Below are 10,528 nucleotides of genomic sequence, written 5' to 3'. Positions count from 1 at the left end.
TTGTGATAGGGTGTATGTGAAGTCTTAAACCATAGCCATCGTGAGCAGACAAAAAAAAAGTGAAGCTCAAATCAAACCGATTGACTGGCCACAACATTAGGTACACCTGCACAGTAGCTGCATCAAATACTTGTCAAATATTACACCCTTCTCAGTATGCATGTTGTAATCTTTAACTTGTTTCGTACACCTCATGTTTCACAAGAGAGTTTTTTTCCGTCTGCTCTTGTCTAATTTGAGGGAATGTGACTTGGAAAACTTCTTCAAGCACTGAACTTTTGATGGGCATGCCACCTGGGCTGTGAACCTCGGGCCCGGTGTCTGCTGTGCCACGCCGCCGAGCAATGTCGTGCGTACATTACATGAGGAATTTAGCAAAAAAAGCAAACATACTAACTGTTAGCATGCTCGCATCTAGCGAGATGTCAATCTATAGCAAAAGCGTCAAGGCGGTCCTACAATATCCCTGCATCATGCCATGTCTGTATTAGCGGAATGTGAGGAATACAGCTAAAATGTTAACATGCTAACAGATATCATGCTAGCACCAAAAGTGCAGAGAAAGCTTTCCCGTATTATGCCATGTGTATGTGGGCCTTTAAACAGGAGTAAAACCCCAAAATTCCAACATGCTAACAGTTAGCATGGTGACACCTAGCAAGATAGCACTAAGTGGCGAAAGTGCCAAGGCAGTTCCATAGTGTCCCTACATAATGCCATGTATGTATTTGCCTTTAGACATGAGTAAATTACCTTAAATGCTGACATGCTAGCAATTAGCATGATATTGACACCACACAAGACAACCGTGAGTGGGTTGGGGCTGCTCATTTTGCAAATCGGTTGAGAAATGAGGACGAGTCAAAAACAAAGACAATTGAAGAGTCAGGGAAAAAAAAGATGGCGTCTTTAACATGGGAGTCAATGGGAGAATTTTTAGGTTTTTGTTGCTTCTAGGGGCCACAGAAGGCAATCCGTACATCTCTCAGCCATAAGTGGGACATTTTTGGAAAGGGGACGAAGATTCCTACGTTTCCACCAAAAGAAATCAAGCTAGCTAAAACGGTGTGGCCAGGAGGAGGAGTTGTTTGCAAAAAAAAAAAAACAATTCTGCCTCCTATGCTCTAGCATTAGAGTGAGAGCCGAGGTGACTTTCGGCCCTGCGCACACCTCCTTATGGGCATGCTCTGCTATGCAGAGCACCCATTGACTGCATTGGGGGCCTGCATTGCAGTGCATGCCCATAATATTCCTGAATGACACTTGGATAGTACTTTACGCACACAAATTGATCAATCAATAAATAAAATAAAGCGTCTTCTGATAAATACACACACAGTTCCATCATCCATCCATTTTCTATGCCACTTATGATCGCCAGCTGACTTGGGGCGAGAGGCGGGGCTACACCCTGGACTAGTTACTAGCCAATCGGAAGCCATTTTCAAGTCCCACAGTTGCATTTCTCTCATAATACAAAAGCAATATCATCCTATTTAGAATGTGATGTGTCACGGCCTAGTCCACTCCAAACACAACAGGGTCAGTGAAGTAGCACTATAATGTCTCTCACCGACAAGTGCTCGCACAGCATGAAGTGATCATAGCAGCACGACACACAACATGCTGCTGCCGTTGATGTGACAACCGCTGTTTCTTCTTCTTCTCTCTAGTCATCAACCAGATCAGCCTCATAATGGCTTCTTTCGTTTACTGCAGCTCACTGTGGGCAAACACTGCAGCTCCCGGGCAAACGAGGCAATAACCTTAGACAAGAAAGCCGCAACGACCTAATTAACTTTTAATTCACGCTACACCGTCTCCCAATTCCCTGTGGATATCACACAAACTATTGTTGAATTGTATAGAGAGTAAAATATGAACATATTATGGATTCATCTGTCCATCGCTTGTCTGTCTTGATGTCTCATTAGCTACCAGCTTTGGGCTCATTAATCGCTCTTAATGATGATATCAAAGCTTGAGTCCAGCAATGTGATAGTGTAAACACAGAAAATGAAGAGCTACGCATGTTTGCTTTGCTAATTCCACATGATTTTGCTCCAAAATCTTCATAAACTACAAACTAGGGATGAACTAGTACACCACTACATGTATTTGTATTTGCTCACCCATCAACATTATCGCTATTTGGAATGGGTGGAGCATGAACCAGAAGTGGGTGTGGTTAACTCGGAATGTGTGTGGCTTAAATGGGTACATTAGTCTGAAACTAACATGGATTTTTGAGAAGTTGATATTATTTTTCAGCTACTACATGTGTACTGTGTATGGGTGTAAGTGATCTGTCAGACTCCGGTTTTAGCATCAACTCTTCTACAACTTTCATTTTTTTCTTAGTTACTTTTTCTACAATGCGCAGTTCACAAGTATATAAAAAATGCGGTCCACAAAAGTCCATTTTGGACATCCCTGTTTTATAAGGCACACGTGGCAGCAAGCCTTTTCTGAGGATTACACAGTTTACATGACGGGAGAAACACTATATCTTTTAATGCACGTCGTGCGGGAATTCAGAGCGGCATTATGATGCATACAAACAAAAAGGTCTTTTTAGCAAATGAGTGGGACAACACTTGCGTTCCTGTAGAGTCTTTCTTTCAACAATCCACTATAGTGCCTGCACGCACACTGAAATTTCCTCCTTCCCTAAGGAAGTGTCTGCGTGCTGCCAAATCCGCAGGCTTCGCAGGCTGTACTCGCCACGTATGGATCCCCAAGTTTTTGCGAGTAGACAGGACGCCATTGGAAGTACCACGTATTGGGACCACCGTGTACACAAACACAATACTGATTTAAGAAATGGAACAAAAATCTACAGAACCATATACAAACACAATGAGGTTTTCCTTTATGGATACAGATAACTTACAGCTATACTCGTAATCAGCAAAAATGTATTATCTGTAATGGATACTCGTTTAGTATACTCGTGTACTATAAACCAGAAAACTATAAAGGGCCAATCATATTATAAACTTAGCTACACAATGTCAATTTAAAGCAACAATATGTCACAATTTTGCCTCTGTGATGGTACACTGCCTGGGTCTGTGGTTTCCATAGCTACCGGTTTAATTAAAACTATTTTTTTCTTAGTATAGCTTTAAGTGTGCTTAGTTATATGTCAACATAAAATTCACATACAAGCGTAACTGTAGCAGACACTTCAATAGGTACATCTGCAAATCCTGCGCTTATAAAGTGCTTCGTTTTGAGTTATCGATTCAACAATTAGTGTTTTATTATTGTAGTTTACGCCAGTGTAGAACTGCCCGTTATCATGCATAGAGCTGTTTTTTTTATTTTCTGGTCCTGTTATTAGCCAAACAAGATGGGGAAATAAATCAGAACTTGGAATCATTGCATTCATGCAGAAACTCTTACAACTCTTATAATGCCAGTCCTCAAATCCCACTTCTGGCACTAAATGTGAAAGCAATGTTTTCAATAAACTAATTTAAATCTGGAAAACATCAAAATGATTTGTTATTTGACTGATTTATTTTTTTAATTTAATCTTGACTCTTGAAAGAAGCGTTGTGTTGGACTCTGGGGTACGTAAGCCAGGTTCCAGGTTTTTCTCACAAACATAAATTCTCTATTTATGCACAAATGGCTGCCTCAGACCATGTTAAAAATAAACAACATATGATCATGATAGCACTATTTCGCTTGTACTTCTGTATAGGTGACAAGAATAAAGGGCTACATCATTATCAGGACTGTCAATCAAATAGGAGCATAATTCTCCTTTTGAAAGGCAGCATCTTCTACTGTATATTGGATGTCATTAGCTCATTCAGGAGTACCAAATGTTGTGGCCGGTGAGTGTATATAATGTATTTTGTCTACAGTCGAAGAGATCTGATACTCTTAATGAGATCAGTGCATCTAACAGCCTCCTCACAAGGTTATTTTTGTCATTCCAAAACCAAACTGAGCCCATTTTTTTGTCATGCACACTCGAAAGCAACATAATGCAAAATGACAAAATGTTGTTACCCGTCTTTAACTGCTTAATCAAGCGTCTCGGTAAGCAGTTGATTATAAAGGTCTCATGCTTTGATATAAAATCAGCCACCTGGGATGTGAGTCAACCAGGACCCAGGTGGTCTGTCTTCTGTCTCTGTATTCATCCATGCACATTTTATGCGATGCAATGCAGGCCAGCATCTTTTATTCCACTCTCGTTTTCTTGCGTTGTCGAGCTGCCACACCAAAAATCCAAATTCAATCAGCAAGGGGATTTACTTCATTCGTTTTGCCGACGGCTCAAACATTGGGAAAAAAAAAAAACCTAGAGAGAATTGGAAAGATTCTACCATGTTTTCTCCATTTTCACACCATCTAATTAAAGCCGATACACACACAGAGAAGAGGTTGTTTGCAGCATCACAATACACACAAATGCAATCACTTCATTATAATCGTACTAGTCTGTACAGTAGAACCTACATTAACTATTAATATGGTGGAATTTTTGGATGAGCACGATAACCCTACTAATTGGCATCCGTTACACATCTTCGAGTCTATAAGATGTTGTTTTAAATGTATGTTTAGCAGCTCCAGGATATTTTTCTTTAGTGAACAAGGGGGTAAAATGGCTAAAGGTTGCCGAGACTAACATACATGTACTATACTCAGTATAGTTACTCCAGACTCCATTCACTGTGCAATATCTGATCAACCTCCACCTGCAATATTAAGGCTCTAAATGCAATATATTAAGTTCTATGTGAAGTATTTCTATACTGCCTCATATTAACTCACTAGCAAGATCTCAGTGTATAGACTGGTCATATATCTCATCTCATTTCATATTATCTGCATACTGTATTTGTAGTATATAACTCTGGGTAAAACTGTTCATTCATTCATTCATTCATTTTCGACTGCTTATCCTCACTAGGGTACCGGGTATGCTGGAGACTATCCCAGCTGTCTTCGGGCAAGAGGCGGGGTACACCCTGGACTGGTCGCCAGCCAATCACAGGGCACATATAGACAAACAACCATTCACACTCACATTCATACCTATGGACAATTTGGAGTCGCCAATTAACCTAGCATGTTTTTGGAATGTGGGAGGAAACCGTAGTACCCGGAGAAAACCCACACATGCACGAGAATATGCAAACTCCACACAGAGATGGCCGAGGATGGAATTGAACTCTGGTCTCCTAGCTGTGAGGTCTGCACGCTAGCCACTCGTCCGCCGTGCTGCCCTGGGTTGTTTATATTGTTTATTTTTCTATATTGTGTATTTTGTACTGCTTAACTGATTCTGTACTCTGCTGCTGTGCAATGCAAATTTCCCCACTGAGGGACAAATAAAGGCATATCTTATCTTATCTTATGCTCACTCATCATAAATACTTATAATACTGATGCACGTACTGATGAGGTCCAATACAAGAGCTGTATTCAGAAATATCCATTTTAGGTCGGGGTTTTTTGGAAAACATACCTGATTTAAATTAATAAACAGTTGAAAAAAATGCAATTGTTTGATCTTAAGGCGTTTCTACATTGAGCTTCAAAATACAAAAAGAAGAAATGGGAGTGAGACAATAAAAAGTTTGAGGAAGCAATTGATTGACCACAGCCTATAAAAGCCAAAATTGTGGCAAAAATGGGGATTTATTGTAATGATCTCTTGATGGCAAAATGGCAAAAAAGTTTTCTCTCTTTGAACGCGATTGGATTGCTGAACCGCATAAGCAAGACCTTTCCCAGTGCGCCATTGTTGCTGAGGTTGGACAGTTGGTAGAAAGACAGCCATTCTTCAAATATCCTGAAGGTTATGGAGAAAAAAGACAAGTAGTAGATCCCACCCAAAAAAAATGTCACAGGCCCTCAGCTAGAGAATCCAATCAACCGTCTGTCAAGACACCGGACGATCATCGGCCCAAATGATGGTTGTTACCGATGTAGAGTGCAGTCCAATAACCATCAGGTGGCATCTGCGAGAGAAGGTTTTTTTTTAGCCATCCATTGTCTAAACCGCTTATCCTCATCAGGGGGTATGTTGGAGCCTATTCCAGCTGACTTCGGGCGAGAGGTGTGGTACCTCCTGTTCCTGTGTTGTGTTTAGTTTCCCCACTTTGACTTCAGGAGATGGATCATCTATGCCAATCAGTTTCTTGTGGTGCTTTAAAGCACAGAGGCAGCAGCATAGTGTTTCCTGTTCATGAGTTCACCTTTGGCTATGGTTACTTGTGAGCTCAATTCAAGACTCTTTATCCGAAGACCACCTTTGTCTCTGAATCTTGGGGTCTGACCATTTTCTATACCGCTTGTCCTCATTAGGGTCACAAATGCGCTGTAGCCTATCCCAACTGATGCCAAAAGGCAAGCCAATTGCAGTCCATGTGATATTATTTACTCAGACACAATCCTTCTTACTCATTATGTAATCTGTACTTTTTAGTTAACGTGTGCTCATCCATCCATCTATTTCTATGCCGCTTACCCTCATTAGGGTCGTGATTGTGTCTTAATATAATAATAATAATCATTATTTTTCGAGGTTGTGCTACAAACCGGAGTACCCACAGAAAAGTCACCCACGTACGGGTAGAACTCCACACAGAGATGTCCAAGTGGAGAATCGATCTATTTTCTAGACTGCTTATCCTCACTAGGGTAACGAGTACGCTGGAGCCTATCCCAGCTGTCTTCGGGCGAGAGGCGGGGTACACCCTGGACTGGTCGCCAGCCAATCACAGGGCACATATAGACAAACAACCATTCACACTCACATTCATACCTATGGACAATTTGGAGTCACCAATTAACCTAGCATGTTTTTGGAATGTGGGAGGAAACCGGAGTACCAGCAAGCACGGGGAGAACATGCAAACTCCACACACTGGAGGCTGGAATTGAACCCTGGTCTCCTAGCTGTGAGGTCTGCGCGCTAACCACTCAAACGCCATGCCGCCCTATACAGGAACATATAAATAAGATTCAGCTCTACTGTGTTTTTCTCAAGCCATCTGCAAACCTTCAGTGATTATTCCATTAATTTTAAATAACATTTAAGACAAGACAGCCAAAATGTCATTTGGCCTCCAGACTGCACACAAATATTGTGCACTGACCAAAGCGTGCACACACTCACACACACACACACACACACATGCAGACACATTCTGAGGAAGAGCTGCTGTCTGCTGTCTCTTCTCCCTCATTGGCTTGCTCAATTACTGCTTAATTGGCCCTAATTAGGAAGCCTTGATTGAGGTTGCAGCATGTGATTTAGGAGGCAACCAGCAGCTATGATCTCTCTCTGTGCTTTTGGTAGTCACATCTTCACTGATAATTGGCCTGGAGCTCCAATGCTAATGATGAGGAATTGTTCAAAAATATCCTCATTCAAATGACATTCTACAAACAAATAGGATACACAATAACCCCACTAGTCTTTAAAAGTAATACCTGCCGCAAGATAGTTGAGGTTGCTTAGGTTGATGGTGAAATTACTGCTTTGCTTCATCAATTTTCAACCAAAATTTTTCAAGTATTTATATTATTTCAGGTAGTCAAATCAATCTCCAAAGCTTTGATTAACCCTGTCTTCTGCATCTGTCTCTCTCACACCAACTACCCTCATGTCCTCCTTCACTACATCCATAAACCTCCTCTTTGGTCTTCCTCTACGCCTCCTACCTGGCAGCATCCTTCTATCAATAAATTCACTATCTCTTCTCTGGACATGTCCCAACCATCTCAGTCGGTTTCTCTGACTTTATTTCCAAGGTCTCTAATGTGTAATGGACTCTGATGTACTTGTTCCTGATCCTATCCATCCTGGTCACTCCCAATGAGAACCATAATTATGAGTGAACTAAAGCCTTGTTTACACTTGCCTGCATTTTGGTGTGAAATTTTGCTTGCATGTTTAAATTGGTCATAAACAAGTGTGAAGTATTTATGTGTGCCAGACTGTGTACAAGTGCATAAGAATATTTAATAAGTTCAGACGTACCTAGAGTATGCCTACATAGTGCAGGTGGTGCGTATTAAAACGTGTGTCAATGTGTCTCATTCACATGAGTGGAACTTTTCCACCGCCACTTGGAGCAAGTCGGGGGGCGGGGGGGATTTTCAATCATTTCTGCAGCCTCTTGATCTTCCTTGTGTTAGTAAGTGATCATAATATTTGAAGCCATGTCTTCAAGTCAGCAATTCCTTCTCCCACACTGTTTGTGCCACCTTTTTTTTGCCTCCATTCTGCTATTTGCACATTTTACTTCTGCAGCTGTGAAATAATATAAATTAGGGCTGGGTGATATGTCAATATTGTTAAAATAGCCATTTTTTTAAGCACAAAATCAAAAACAAACATAAGCCCAAGGATAGAAAAGAAGACCAAATGTGGTAGTCCCATGTGTGCAAAGAGACTCAGAACGATTTTCTCCGAACACAACATTTTATTTGAAATAAATAAATTAAAGGTGAAGCATTTTCAACAAACAAGAACAATCCGCTTGCCTCAACGCAACATCTTCCATGTTAATCAGTGCATGGACCACACAGTGTGCTCTGCCTTATTTTCCAGTTGAATGTTTAATTTTGATGATTGAACACAAAGGTCAAGTCAGTTTTACACAGTGGCGTGCACACAGTTCAATAAATGAAATTAGCAAAATGCCAGCATCATTTATTTGCCATGGGGGCTGAAAGAGTCTCATTACTGCATGGCTAATGAGAAGGGCAGCACAAATGCTAAATATAGTTTGCAGCATATTTACACACAGTCGAGTTAAGCAGGGACCCAAAATCTTTAACAATCGTGTCATGTAACTTTCATTCATTCATTCATTCATTTTCTACCGCTTTTTCCTCACAAGGGTCGCGAGGGTGCTGGAGCCTATCCCAGCTGTCTTTGAGCGAGAGGCGGAGTACACCCTGTACTGGTCGCCAGCCAATCACAGGGCACATATAGACAAACAACCATTCACACTCACATTCATACCTATGGACAATTTGGAGTCACCAATTAACCTAGCATGTTTTTGGAATGTGGGAGGAAACCGGAGTACCCGGAGAAAACCCACACATGCACAGGGAGAACATGCAAACACCACACAGAGATGGCCGAGCGTGGAATCAAACTCGGGTCTCCTAGCTGTGTGGCCTGCGCGCTAACCACTTGTTCGCCATGCAGCCCTACCTTCTATTATAAATGTAGAAAATATATATTTACTATTTTCATAAATATGAGTAGTGCAGACCTCACAGTGAGGAGACCAGGGTTCAATTCCACCCTCGGCCATCTCTGTGTGGAGTTTGCATGTTCTCCCCGTGCATGCGTGGGTTTTCGCCGGGTACTCCGGTTTCCTCCCACATTCCAAAAACATGCTAGGTTAATTGGCGATTCCAAATTGTCCATAGGTATGAATGTGAGTGTGAATGGTTGTTTGTCTATATGTGCCCTGTGATTGGCTGGCGACCAATCCAAGGTGTACCCCGCCTCTCGCCCGAAGACAGCTGGGATAGGCTCCAGATTTGGAGTCGCCAATTAACCTAGCATGTTTTTGGAATGTGGGAGGAAACCGGAGTACCCGGAGAAAACCCACACATGCACGGGGAGAACATGCAAACTCCACACAGAGATGGCCGAGGGTGGAATTGAACCCTGGTCTCCTAGCTGTGAGGTCTGTGCGCTAAGCACTCGAGCACTGTGCCGCCCATGTAACTTTCAAAGACATGTAAAATGTTGACAGTAAAAAAGAAGAATATTGTTTCTTCCTGTTTCGTGACTGAAGAAAGCTGCTTAATTCTCGTTTAGACTTCAAAGTAATGCCCTGTCGTCTTTGTGGTTCTGGTAAATAACCCCTGTTAAACCGCAGTACCAGTACACATATTATTGCACCAGTGTTATCGCCAGGCCTCAATAGACATGTTGCTGTTGCTTTTTCAGGCCCGGTGATTGGCTAAACAAATGTGTTTTCTCGGGTATGTACAGTATTGAATATGATTAGGTATTAATGACTTGGGAAATAGTTTGGCTTCCCAATGGTAATGACCAGGTTATCAGTTAAATTCTGCCAGCCTCAAATATGTATAGTACTGCCATAAAGTATTAAAGTGGGGTATAATTCGATATAGTGTTGTGTTTCAAATATGGGGGGCTATAATTAGATTTGTGTACTTGCTTACAGGGTGTTGATCATTATTTCATGAGGCAACATAAATCACACCCTGGCAGACAGTCGGCATCATGTTTCTATTTTCAGACAAGCAGGGAAAAGAAGGTGTGACAATAATAAGTTGATTTTTCAACTCAGAGGGGAAATCGGGAGGGGAGCTGACTGATGTTGTGGAGGTCACGTTGATACGGAGAAAAGAAGCTAGAGTTCAGTGTACTGACATTGAGCGGGGACCTTTGTGGTCTGAGCCATCAGCTGGTACGCAGAAAAAGCATGAGGGGATTTCTGCACCTCTGTTTCACTTGGCAAGGAGGAAAGTAGTGGCTTCACCTTTCTCAATGAAG

Source organism: Doryrhamphus excisus, linkage group LG1 (genome assembly GCF_037039965.1).
Source record: "Doryrhamphus excisus strain RoL-2023G ecotype Guam linkage group LG1, RoL_Dexc_Guam_v1.1, whole genome shotgun sequence".
NCBI classification, from domain to species: domain Eukaryota; kingdom Metazoa; phylum Chordata; class Actinopteri; order Syngnathiformes; family Syngnathidae; genus Doryrhamphus; species Doryrhamphus excisus.
The sequence above is the reverse complement of the archived record's forward strand: the minus strand, read 5'-3'. Positions refer to the sequence as shown.